At 33.8% G+C, this 12,235-nt stretch overlaps 1 protein-coding gene across 2 annotated transcripts in view; it reads left to right on the top strand.

The window, feature by feature from the left end:
* Positions 1-12,235, top strand: part of HBS1L (HBS1 like translational GTPase) — an 85,840-nt gene that overhangs the window by 25,334 nt on the left and 48,271 nt on the right. The gene's annotated exons all lie outside the window — the stretch shown is intronic.

Here is a 12,235-nt window from a genome sequence, read left to right on the forward strand (position 1 = left end):
AATGATAATTTTAAGGTTTTCTTAAATCAAGTGTGAAAACATATCACAATTTATCCATTAGGATTTTTTATATAAGCTTAGTATTTCAGAATATTTTAATAATTTTTGCTGAAGGTACTTCTTTATCTTCCTGAAAACAAATTAAAAAACAAACTCCTTAGTTATGCAGAATTCTTGTAAGACATTTGTCATTTAGACTCTTTCTTTCAAAACATAAAATTACATACATTTTTACTTTCCAGGACTCACATAGAAACACTGTTATAGGTTATAGTGAATGTGAGATCTGTACTTGCAGAGATGGCAGTGGAAGTTACTAGAATTGATAAAGTGCATATGTCTGGTGTTGACATTTCTGGTTTATATTATATAACTTAAAGGAAAGCATCATTTAGTTGCAGAAGGTATAGCCAAGATGAACAGAGATAGGATTCTTAACTCTCAAAGGGCAGGGATTTGAGCACTTAAACAGATAATTATGTTTATTACAGTGTTGCAGACATCACATTATACTCTTCCAAGCTGATGTCTTTGGTTGATCCAAGTGACCACCACCTTTCTGTTTCCCATCTTTGTTAGTAGGACCACCCTCTTGCAGTTGCTTAAGCCAAGTCAACATAATCTTTGATTTTTCTTTCATTTACTTCTCATAACTCATTACCAGTCCTTTTTGCCTTACAGATAAGTAAATACATGTGTATACATATACAGTTGTTTGTTACTTGTGGTAGTTATATTTTATAAAGTCATATACTAGCTAACACTGAATGAAATGTGTGAATACTGAATCATAGCTCCTACAAGAAATAGAAGGCTCCGTTCTTGTGTTATTTTTGGTCATGATATTTTGGTCAACCAATTTAATACATTACCTTATTTAATATATTATTTATATATTATTGATTCATTAACACTGAACTCATGGCCAGCAGCACCACACCCGTTGCCCAAAGCTTATCTAACGCACCTTTTATTTGTAAGGCACATCACAAATAAACACTAAATGGCGCTGCAGCATTACTCTTTGGAGGCCATCTTCAACAGCAAAATTTCAGACTAAAATCACAATGCAAAAATGTGGCACTAAGCAGGACGTGAAAAGGACACTTCTGTACAGCACGAGAGGTGAAACGAGATGGGGGCTGCCTCATTCAGCCTCAGCTGGGAATGTCAAATATTTTGCTCCTCTGCACTGTCCGTGAGTGACTGTGCAAGTGCCGCAGGTGACTTGGGATTATAAATTTTAGCAAGTGGGTGAATTAGCTAATTGGGAATCTGTGAATAATGAATATTTACTGTACATTTTTTGACTTACTCCTCTGACTTTATTACTATGACTTCTCATAAAGCACCTTACCTTTGGACAAAGCTATTGAAATATCTAACTGTTTTTTTCTCAGTTTATTTCCTCCAGAACTCTTTTTATACTTCCTAAAATATAGCGATAATTTTCTGTTTCCATGTAGAAACCTCTTAAATTATTTTATAAGACCTTTTATGAACTGGTTTCTCTTCGTGTGCTGCTCTACCCACACCCACCCAAGAACACCTACCTGAATTTTCTCTGCTTTGCTCCACACCCACCCAAGAACACCTACCTGAATTTTCTCTGCTTTGCTCCACACCCACCCAAGAACACCTACCTGAATTTTCTCTGCTTTGCTCCACACCCACCCAAGAACACCTACCTGAATTTTCTCTGCTTTGCTCCACACCCACCCAAGAACACCTACCTGAATTTTCTCTGCTTTGCTCCACACCCACCCAAGAACACCTACCTGAATTTTCTCTGCTTTGCTCCTCCCTCCTCGAGCATCATCTCTTTCCTTGGCCAATCGCTGTTTAGATTGTAGTTTATTTACCACTTTACTCCCATTCATGTCACAGGGAAGCCTTCATATGCCTTGTATTTCACCTTATTCCTCTTAATACCACTCTACATAAAAATCATACCTCCCCCATACAGGTAGTCTCTTTCCCATTGTTCCATTATGGCACTTACATCATCTGCCATGGTGTGTGTGTTACGAAGTTGTTTTGCTTGTCTCCTCACTGCTTCCCGTTCCTTTAAAGTGATTTCTATAAAGGCAAGGATTTTATGTGTTTACTGCTGTGTCCCCAGCTTAGAATATGCCCACATAAATGTAGGAAAAGATTTAAAGTAAAAAGTGAGTCACTCCTAATACAGTTGCACAGTCTTGTTCCACACAGGAAGTTATAAATAAATTTGTAAGCATATTGTTTCTTTATTTTTCTAGAAACTTGCATATTGTACATATATAAATGTACATATATATCTTTACACAAATGGGAGGATACTAGACACTTCTGTATCTGCATCACTTAGAATATTTTGCAAGTCTTTTTTCACCAGCATGTGGAGATCAATCTCATTGTTTTTAGAAGCTGTGTAGAATTCCATAATGTTTGTATATTAAAAAGACACTGTTGATAAAGATTTTAAGTGTTCTTAGTTGCTATTGCTAATGACCCCAAGATAAATATCCTGCATTTCTAGAAATTGAGTTTCTAGGCCAAAAAGTATATACTTTGAAATTTTTGATAGCTACTGCATTACATTAATTGTCCTTAACAGAGGTAATAGTGACTTCCTAACCTCTTTCCCATGAGTTTATGAGTGTTTCTCTTCACATTCTCACAGGTATGGTTATTTTTTGGTATTATGCCAACATGATAATTAGAAATATTTTTTTCATTTACTTATGTCTCTTTAATGAGTGAGGCTGGCTGCTTTATTATATACTTAAATTCTTTTGTTTCTTTTTCTTGGAACTGTTCTTAATCTTTGCCCACTTTTTGGCTGGTTATATTTCATAATGACTTTTAGAATGTGTGTGTGTATTTAATACATTTATATTTGATTTATGTATTTAAATACTAAGTAAATTAGTGTTTTGTGATACACTTTTTCTGATTGTCATTTTTTAAAGTCATCAGAAGACAGATTGTTAATTTTAGTATATTTGTATTTATCAATCTTTCATGGGTTTTTCTTTCAAAGATCTGCTCCACTAAAAGATCATTTTTGAAAAATTATTTCTTCTAATATGGATGACAGGTTCATTTTTTTTATTTTTAAAATATTTGAGTATTTGATCCAGCTGCTATTAGTGGGTAAGATAGGAACTCAGACTCCTTCTAGTAACACCTTTCCTCTTTCAATAACTGGGTTTTTCACAGCACCTTTTGTTGGCTTACACATTCTCTTTTTTAACCTGCCATCTTTGATAGACTGAATTCCTGTCTGTTCTTCTGTTTGTCTATTTGGGGACTCTATTTCTTCATTTGGTTCTATGCCAATACCACATTTTTAATTACTGTAGTTTTTTATTACTGTTAGATTTTAAAATATTTTGTAGGCTATCTTGCTTTCTCTTTTTTAAATCATTTTTGCAAGCTATCTCATGTAGTTCTTTTATGCACTTGAGCTTTCAAAAGAGCTTGTTACTGAAAAATTTCCAGTTGTAATTTTTATTGAGATGTTTAATGTTTTTAAATATATTTTACTGATTATGCGATTACTGTCATCAATTTGTATCTCTTCTTTATCCCCCTCTGCCCTGTACTGCCACCACCAGCATTCCTCCACCTTAATTCATGTCCATGGGTCATACATACAAGTTCTTTGGCTTTTCCATTTCCCATACTATTCTTAACCTCTCCTGTCTATTTCATACCCACCATTTATGCTTCCTATTCCCTGTACCTTTTCCACCACTCTCCCCCCTCCCCCTCCCCACTGATAACCCCTCCTTGGGATCTCCGTTTCTGTGAATCCGTTTCTGTTCTCGTTGTTCACTTAGTTCGTGTTTGTTTTTAATTTTTTAGGTTTGGGTGTTGGTAGTTGTGGGTTGTCATTTTACTCTTCATATTTTTCATCTTTTTCTTAGATAAGTCCCTTTAACATTTCGTATAAGGGCTTGGTGAGGATGAATTCCTTTAACTTGACCTTATCTGGGAAATACTTTAATCTGCCCTTCCATTCTAAATGATAGTTTTTCTGGAAGAGTAATCTTGGATGTGGGTCCTTGCCTTCCATGACTTTGAATACTTCTTCCCAGCCCCTTCTTGCCTGTAATGTTTCTTTTGAGAAATCAGCTGATAGCCTCATGGGAATTCCTTTGTAGGTAACTGTCTCCTTTTCTCTTGCTGCTTTTGAGATTTTCTCCTTATCTTTAATCTCGGGTAATGTAATTATTACGTACCTAGGTGTGTACTTTCTTGGGTCCAACCCCTCTTGGGTCTCATCTCCTTCTGGCGTCCCTATGATTCAGATGTTGGAATGTTAGAAGTTGTCCTGGAGGTTCCTAAGCACCTCCAGGTGCTTGTTTTGAATTCTTGTTTCTTCATTCTCTTCAGGTTGAATGTTTATTTCTTCCTTTTGTTCCAAATCATTGATTTGAGTCCTGGTTTCCTCCCCTTCACTGTTGGTTCCCTGTATATTTTCCTTTATTTTACTTGTCATAGCCTTCATTTTTTTCCTGTATTTTGCAACCATATTCAACCATTTCTCTGAGCATCCTGATTACCATTGTTCTGTATTGCATCTGATACGTTGGCTCTTTCTCCATCACTTAGTTCTATTTTTCTCTGGAGCTTGTTCTGTTCTTTCATTTCGACCATATTTTTTTTTGTTTTTTCATCCCTGTTATGTAATAAGGGGTGGAACCTTATATATTCACTAGGGCAGGGCAACCTACCTCACTGCATTGTGGTGCCTCATGTGGGGGAGGGGTCTGAGAGGGAACAATGCCACTTGCTTAGTTCTCTGCAGGCTTTCAGTTACTTCCTCTCTACCCACAAGCAAATTGGGCCCTTCTTATGCTGATTCCTGAGTAGATGAATTTGTATATGTTCCGGGGTCCTGTGGGTATCTTCAGTGAACTCTTCTGTGAGGCTGGGAGTTTCTCCCTCTGACACAACCCCCACAGGTTTTTACAGCCAGAGGTTTTGAGACTTTGTTTCCCAATGCTGGAACCCTCGGTTGCACAGTTTGTCTCGCTCCCTAGTTGTTCCTCCCAGTTTATCCACATGCAAATGTGAGACCACGCAGTCTGCCAGCCACTGCCTTGCTGCATGCCCTCTCCACTCGGACTGCCTGTCTCCGCCCCTCCTACCAGTCCGGATGAATATTTCTTCTTTAACTTCTTGTTTGTCAGACATACAGTTCGATTTTCTGGCAGTTCTGGTTATTTTTTGTTTTTAAATTGGTGGTTGTCCCTCTTTTGGTTGTGCTAGGAGGCACAATTTATCTATCTATGCCTCCATCTTGGCCAGAAGTCTGAGATATTTATTTCTCCAAAATCAAAAGATTTTTAGAGAAAGAAATATAGTCTTCATAGATGCAAAAGGCTTTTAGGCATTATACTACTAAACATTGTTATTATTTTAGTAGATTTTCTAGTATTGATCTGGTCTTGTAACATTGGAACAATTCTCAACGGTCAGGATGGATAAGTCTTTTAATTTGATAGATTTTATTTGCTGTAAAACGAACAAAAAAACTTTTTTTTAACTTTCATAGCTGAATGTCTTTTTTATAAAAGTTTTATTAGACCCTTGCTGTCAAATAAAGAAGACTTGTCTTGGGGCATGGACTCTACATCACCAGCAGCTTGTCGAGGTGGGGAAGACAGTGTGTCCATCATCCCAGGGTTTTATAATGCTTTCAAACATGCAGTAGCTGGGGGAACAATGTAAATCATTTGGAGAGGATTTCCATTAGCTATAGACAAGGGGAATGGGAGATGATAAAGAGGTGCTAATGCTGGGATATGCCCAGCAAAATCCTCAAGGAAGAAGTGCCAACTTTCTGGGTGCTGGAATTTTAATTTAAAACATCTCAGGTTTGGTTTTTTTTTTCTTGCCATTGCTGATACTTTATTTAATACTATTTTTATTTATTCATAAAATGAATTTATAGGTATGTATATTTTTTTCTGGCTTTTCTTTTGTGATGTTTTTATTGAACATTTAGTTTTTCTTTTTCCTTAAATATTCTGAAGGGCATTGAAATTATTTGTTTCATGATAGGATTTATCATTCTCAGTGTTCTGTGGTCAGTTTTGAAATTTTTAATTTTCTTAGAAAACCATACATTTTATATAGGTTGACAGATGGGGGCTAAAAAAATTACTTTTTCTCTCACCTTCTTAAGTTCTAGCTGGGCTAATAATTCAAAGACATGCAGCAGATTAAAATTAAAAGGACAAAAATCAAACTTTAATATGTGTGCATGGGGAATTCACATAGCATGAAAATTTCCAAAGACAGTGAGGTAAAATTAGGTGTAGATGTTATCTTGGACAGAAGGCCTGAGCAGGGTTCTGAGATTCGGAGGAAATAGGCAATTTACAGGTTGCTGAAGAAGAGCAGAACACACACGGCAGGCACATTGCTACTTCAGTGTGACACACAGAGGGTCATCTCACTCACTGCCGAGGTCCTGTATGGAGCCCTCTCTCCATTCACACTCGGTTAGGCTAGTGTTAGGCTATGGTTAGCATCCTAAAGTGACCTTTTTGGGAATAGGCCGCATCATGGACTCTCTTAGGTAGGAAATTAGGGTGATCGGTTCTTTCTGAGTCTGGTTTCCTAGTAACCAGCTTAAAATCAGTATCCCAAAAGGCATAGTTTTGGAACAGAACAGCCTTATTATTCTTTTAAGATTTTTCTATATTGTGGTTAAATCTCCATTCTTATTTTAAATATTGTCTTTTTTCTACTTTTTTCCCCTTTTGCCAACCTTTTTTTTTTTTACCCCTCTTGATTTCTTACCTTGTAATTTATTTGTCCCCTCAAACATTGATTGGCTCCTAGACAGATAATTATTAGTTCTTCTGGTTTTAAATCATTAGTTAGGGAGTTCACCTATTATATATAACACCTAATCTGTTTTCTGTGTGGACTATTTAATTGAACTTAAATGTATTTTACATTATTCATTTTAAAGGTAATTTATGAAATTTTAAATAATATAACATATTTTATTCATTGACATTTTCTTTTGTTGTTCTTCCCTGCCCCCATCCCCCCACACACATTCTTTCTGTGTTTTGTTAGTAGAAAAATAGGATAGAAACATCTTTACTTTGTTTCTTTAATTGGATATTTTTTCCCTAATAGACTTCATGAGATTAAACCCCCTTTTCTCTGGTGACAGTAGATTGATTTGAGAGGCTTGTAGTTTTTACCTGTGCATGTGATATGGCAGACCTGGTCCCAGAGGGTTAGATGCTCAGGGATAATGATTCCACGACCCACAGCATGACATTTTACTGAACAATCTAGAAGGAAAATTTCTTTATTTATTCATTTAGAAAAGTTTTCAGTATTATTATAATTTTAGATTTTGAAATGAGAACTTAAATACTTACATAGAAATTAGCCTTTTGTCATGGTTATAAATTAGAACTGTAATTTCTAAAATAACATATTGTGTTAGTATGTCTCTTGAACTTAGATAAACATTTTGGTTCATTTTGTGAATAATATCAAAAGTTACCAATAGCAAATACAAGTAAACTTAGAATGGGTTATCATATAACTTTCTGATACATTTATATAAATGGACGCCTAAACAAATGAGTATTTAGGGAGTAAAACTGCAGGACAATCTTTCAGTTTTCTGATGGTATTTTCCTTTCCTTCTTAAAACATCCAAGAGGGAAAACACTCCCAAAACTATAAAACTGAGTAACATAGAGTGTTATTTGTTATTCCACAAAAACTGCAGAGCTTGAAAAACATATACAGTATTATTGTTTGAAAGGGACATCCATTGTAAAAAATTAAAAAGAAAAATATACTGTTTATGGTGTAAAATTTTGTAATTAGTCAACATAAGTTGAAAGAGAAGTAGTTTTGACAAAATGAATATTATTGTGAGAAGTGAGGTTTTATTTTTGATTGCTGTTGAGCCTTTTTGTAACCTTGGGTTTATTTTGATTTTTTTGAAAAGCAGTTGATTTAAAAAAAGTAAGCATTAAGAAAAAATGGTCTACAGATAAGTCAAAGGAATTGTGTAATTTAAATTTAACATTGTTTAAGGTTCTTAAAATTGGTATTTTCATTGCTCACAAAGTAGCCAATAAATGTTTATATTAATCAAATTATTAAGAGAATTGGTTGTTTATTTTAATGTTGAAGGCTTTGGAGAAATATATTTTAATACTGGACTGTACAATTGATCTGTTTTTGAAAAGATTTGTTGTAGTAATACTGGTTTGCTTTGTAATGTTTAGAAACCTATTGTGCATCATTTTCCTTTCCTTTTGAATTTCATCTGGTTTTCTCCTCAAGTAAAGTTTTATTCAGAAAATAAAGCCTAATCTTACAAAATGAAGATATAGCTATTTGTTAACATTGTTTTTCTGGTTTTGTAGTATCAATAGTCTACTAAACAAACTTCATGTAGTATATTTGTGTACTACTATTTGAATATATATGTAATATATTTGTACTTAGGTGTTGATTTTGAGTTTGGATGGCAGGTTGTTCTATAGAGAAGGTTCAAGAAACTAAAGATACAGCAGAACTGTAAACACTTCCAACAATATCATTTTTTTCTACTTAATTGTTCTCTTTCCTTGACATTATCTATTAACTGAATGGAAGAGCGAGTCACATTATATTTTTAGGAGGAGATGTAACTTCTTTCTCCTTTCTCAGGTCAAATGTATTATAAGATTTTATCCTTATTTTGGAAGTAAGTCCTGTGATTAATTTGGAAAGTCTGTATTATAAAAATATTATTAATATGGTTATAAATGCTTCTAAATCTATATGAACTTTTCAGTGATGTACTTCTACATTTCATTGTAGTAAATCCTTTTTTATAGGCATATTTAACAACATTTTTTTATGTTTCCTTTTATATGTTTTTCTTAGATAAATTGGTGAAAAAAATTTCACTAATTTTGTTCAAGCATTTAAAATAATTTTATACTTGTACAGAAAACTTCAGAATCAATTTGCTTGTGCTTTAAAATTATGTGGGCTTTTGAAAGGAAGTGGTTTATTTAAGTGAAAAAAACTAGTTCAGAATGTTCTCATATGTGTCTTAAGATTCTCTTTGTATATACACCTACACTGGAAAAATTGAAACACAAATTGCTTCATTTAAAAATAATTTGCTACAGACTCAAAACACCTTGTCTTCATGAATAGCCAGAACCATATAAGAAGTGCGTGAATGTTAACTGTAGAGTTTTCTTTTAATGTGTTTATCATACAAATTATAATCAGGTTAAACACTTTTCTATGTACTTTCTTATTTCATCCCAAGGCAATTATAAATAATTTTAATATTTTTTTGTGTTTGGTAAGTATTCTAGCAAGGGATAGAAAGGAGGGGTGGGACAAAATTCAGTTTAGCCAGCATTTATTGCATTTTCACTTTTTATCAGAAAAATGTGTTTGACACTGGGGACATAGATTTAAGTCCTAGACTTTCCCCTGGAGCCTTATAGTAGTAGTCCTTCAGGGGCGAAGTCTGATTTGAGAGCAGTGCCAAATATAGATAGATGGGTGTTTTCTCTCTGAACGTGTTACCTGTTTGTTTTTATTAGCTGTGTTTAAAGTATTCTGTTCTGGGAGCTGCTACCTTTCAAAGGAAAAAAGGGAAGTGTATTAATATGTTCAGTGGAAACTATGTTTTAGGCTTTGTAGATATCTCGTTTGGTCAATATGAGATGATTCTCACATTGAGGTGGATTAAAGAAACCGAAGCTCATAAATAATTTGTCTTATTCCATGTGACTACTGAGAGGCAAATTGTAACTCATACTGAGTTCTTTTGAACTTCAACCATATTACTTGATATTACTTGATATGTTTCATTGCATATTACTTATATTGTAAATAATTTTTCCTTGTTTGGTTTTTGTTGATAAGTATTTGTTAGGGAAACCAGCTTTATGATTAGTGAGGTATTTAAAACTTACTTTCAAGTGTATTTTTTCTATTAGTATTACTTAGGAGACTTTGTACATTCATATATAGAGAATGGGTATCAATTTCTAAATATTTGCAAATTAACAGTTCGAGGAAATGAAGTCCTTTTGTAGGTTATATTTAGTTTTAAATCAATTTTTGGTCTTTGATTTTTTTACTTCAGTAACAGTTCTGTTTGGTTTAAAATCCCAAGTAATGTATTTTTTAAAAGGTGGCTGTTGCGGTGCTATTTTTAGGCACAAGCTTCAGTAAGTAATGTTTTAATATTTTTGAGTTTATGTGTATTGAGTAGAAAACTCAAGTGAGCTAGCAGTAGAAAAAATATTGTACTAAACTTTTATATCTTATCTCATTTAATAGTAACAATAACCATTTAGAGTAAGGATTATTTTTATCCTAGTTTTAAAGCTGGGGGCTCCTAAGCTCAGAAATGGGTAAACATCTTGTCAAAGGCTTCAGAATAGTAAATGGAACCAACATTTAAAATAAGATGCTTCTAATATCAGAGCCCTGCTCTCTTTAATACTTTACATATGTTTTTCTACATATAGGGAATATAAGTTCTTCTTTAAAAATATGAGGGCACACTTTACTTTTTAAATCTCTTTGAACTTAATTACATGTTATAGGAGTACTTACAAATCTTTTTTAAGAACTTGGTTAAATTATATTTTTAATTGTAAAATACATAAAACATATTTTTTGCCATGTTAGCCATTTTTTAAGCATATAGTTTGGCAGTCTTTTATCATAGTTTGGAATATACATTTGGCAATGTATATTCACATTGTTGTGTAACCAGTCTCCAGAACCTTTTCATCTTGTCAAACTGAAACTGTAGTCATTCAACAATCTCCATTTACCCCTTCTCCGGTCCCTAGCAACCACCCATAGAGCTTTTCTTTTGTGTACGGATGACTGTAGCTTTCTCAGTACTTTATTCTGTTATTCCATTTAACCTCTTATTACAGGAATATAAGTTTTCAATTTATTATTATAAAATGTGCTTCAGCAGATATTTTTGTACATTTGTGCATTTTTTCAAAGTAGCAGTAATGTATACTTCAAAGTTTTTTATTTTTACTTCCAAGTTTATGGTGATTTTTCATTTAACCTATCATCTACCTTATAGTAGTCTCTTAAAACCATGTTAGTTTCCCTTTCCTTCATTTTACTAATTGCTTTGAAATTCATTGAATTTGTTATTATGGAGTTATTTCTGTAAATAAAATAATACTGGATATTACCAAGTTTTAAACTGTTCAGGAATGGCTCTTGGTCCCATATATATGAATTCGACATAATGTGTAGAGATAGTTTGTGACTTATTGTCTACCTTTTTGAAGCTTAAGTATGTTTAGGATCAGTCAAACACAGTAGCCTCTCCCTATATTTAAGGCCATGTTCTTGAAAGTCCCAAGGGCAGAATTTAGGAAGGAGGTTCATATCTAGGTTGGGATAAGGACTAGACTGAATCTGGGAGGCCTTTGTATGCGCGTGTGTGTATTTTATAGTCACTAAAATAACAGTGTAAATGACACCTAATTAAGGAGATAATGAAATGTAATACCTTTTAGATTTGATTAATACAGTTTAATTTTTATTGTTTGTTGGTAGTTGAACCCCTGTCTTAAATTTTTCAATGTTCTTGTAAACTTTTTTCTTCTTTTAGCTGATTTGCACACTATGAGACTTTTATTTCCCCTGTCCTTTTTCCTCTGTCGCAAGTATTCAGTGTTTTTCAGACTTTATGACTAGAAGTTACTGATTCTCACTGCTAGTTCCCACAGTGATTTAGAAGAGCAGTCATGCTTGTGTAGATTTCTGGGATTTATATTCCAGTTGAACCACTTAGCAAATTACTTAACACCTTGTGTCCCTGTTTCCTCATTTGTAAAATTAGGATAATAATAGTTCTTACTTTTGGGGGTAGTTGTGATGTTAAATGAAATATGCATTAAGCTAATTCCGCATTTCTTGACACATAGTAGGGGCTCATTGAATTTAGATTATTTTGTATTGTTGAGTAAGTTATTTCTCAAATACACATTCTTAGCTTTGCCCATAATCACATGCCTAAATTGAAGACATGAAGGGTTAACATGGTTTGTTAGGGAGATGCTTCATGGAAGATAATTCCAGGAATAGAGAGAATGGATATAGATGAGATCTCTCAGGGAGAATTTGTAGTGAGTGGAACAGAAGGTCAAAGGAAGCCTGCTAGGAACACTGATGTATTTGTGTAATATTTTTGAAGGGT

This window comes from Artibeus jamaicensis, unplaced genomic scaffold (assembly GCF_021234435.1).
Source record: "Artibeus jamaicensis isolate MK-2021 breed Jamaican fruit bat unplaced genomic scaffold, CSHL_Jam_final contig_387, whole genome shotgun sequence".
NCBI lineage: Eukaryota > Metazoa > Chordata > Mammalia > Chiroptera > Phyllostomidae > Artibeus > Artibeus jamaicensis.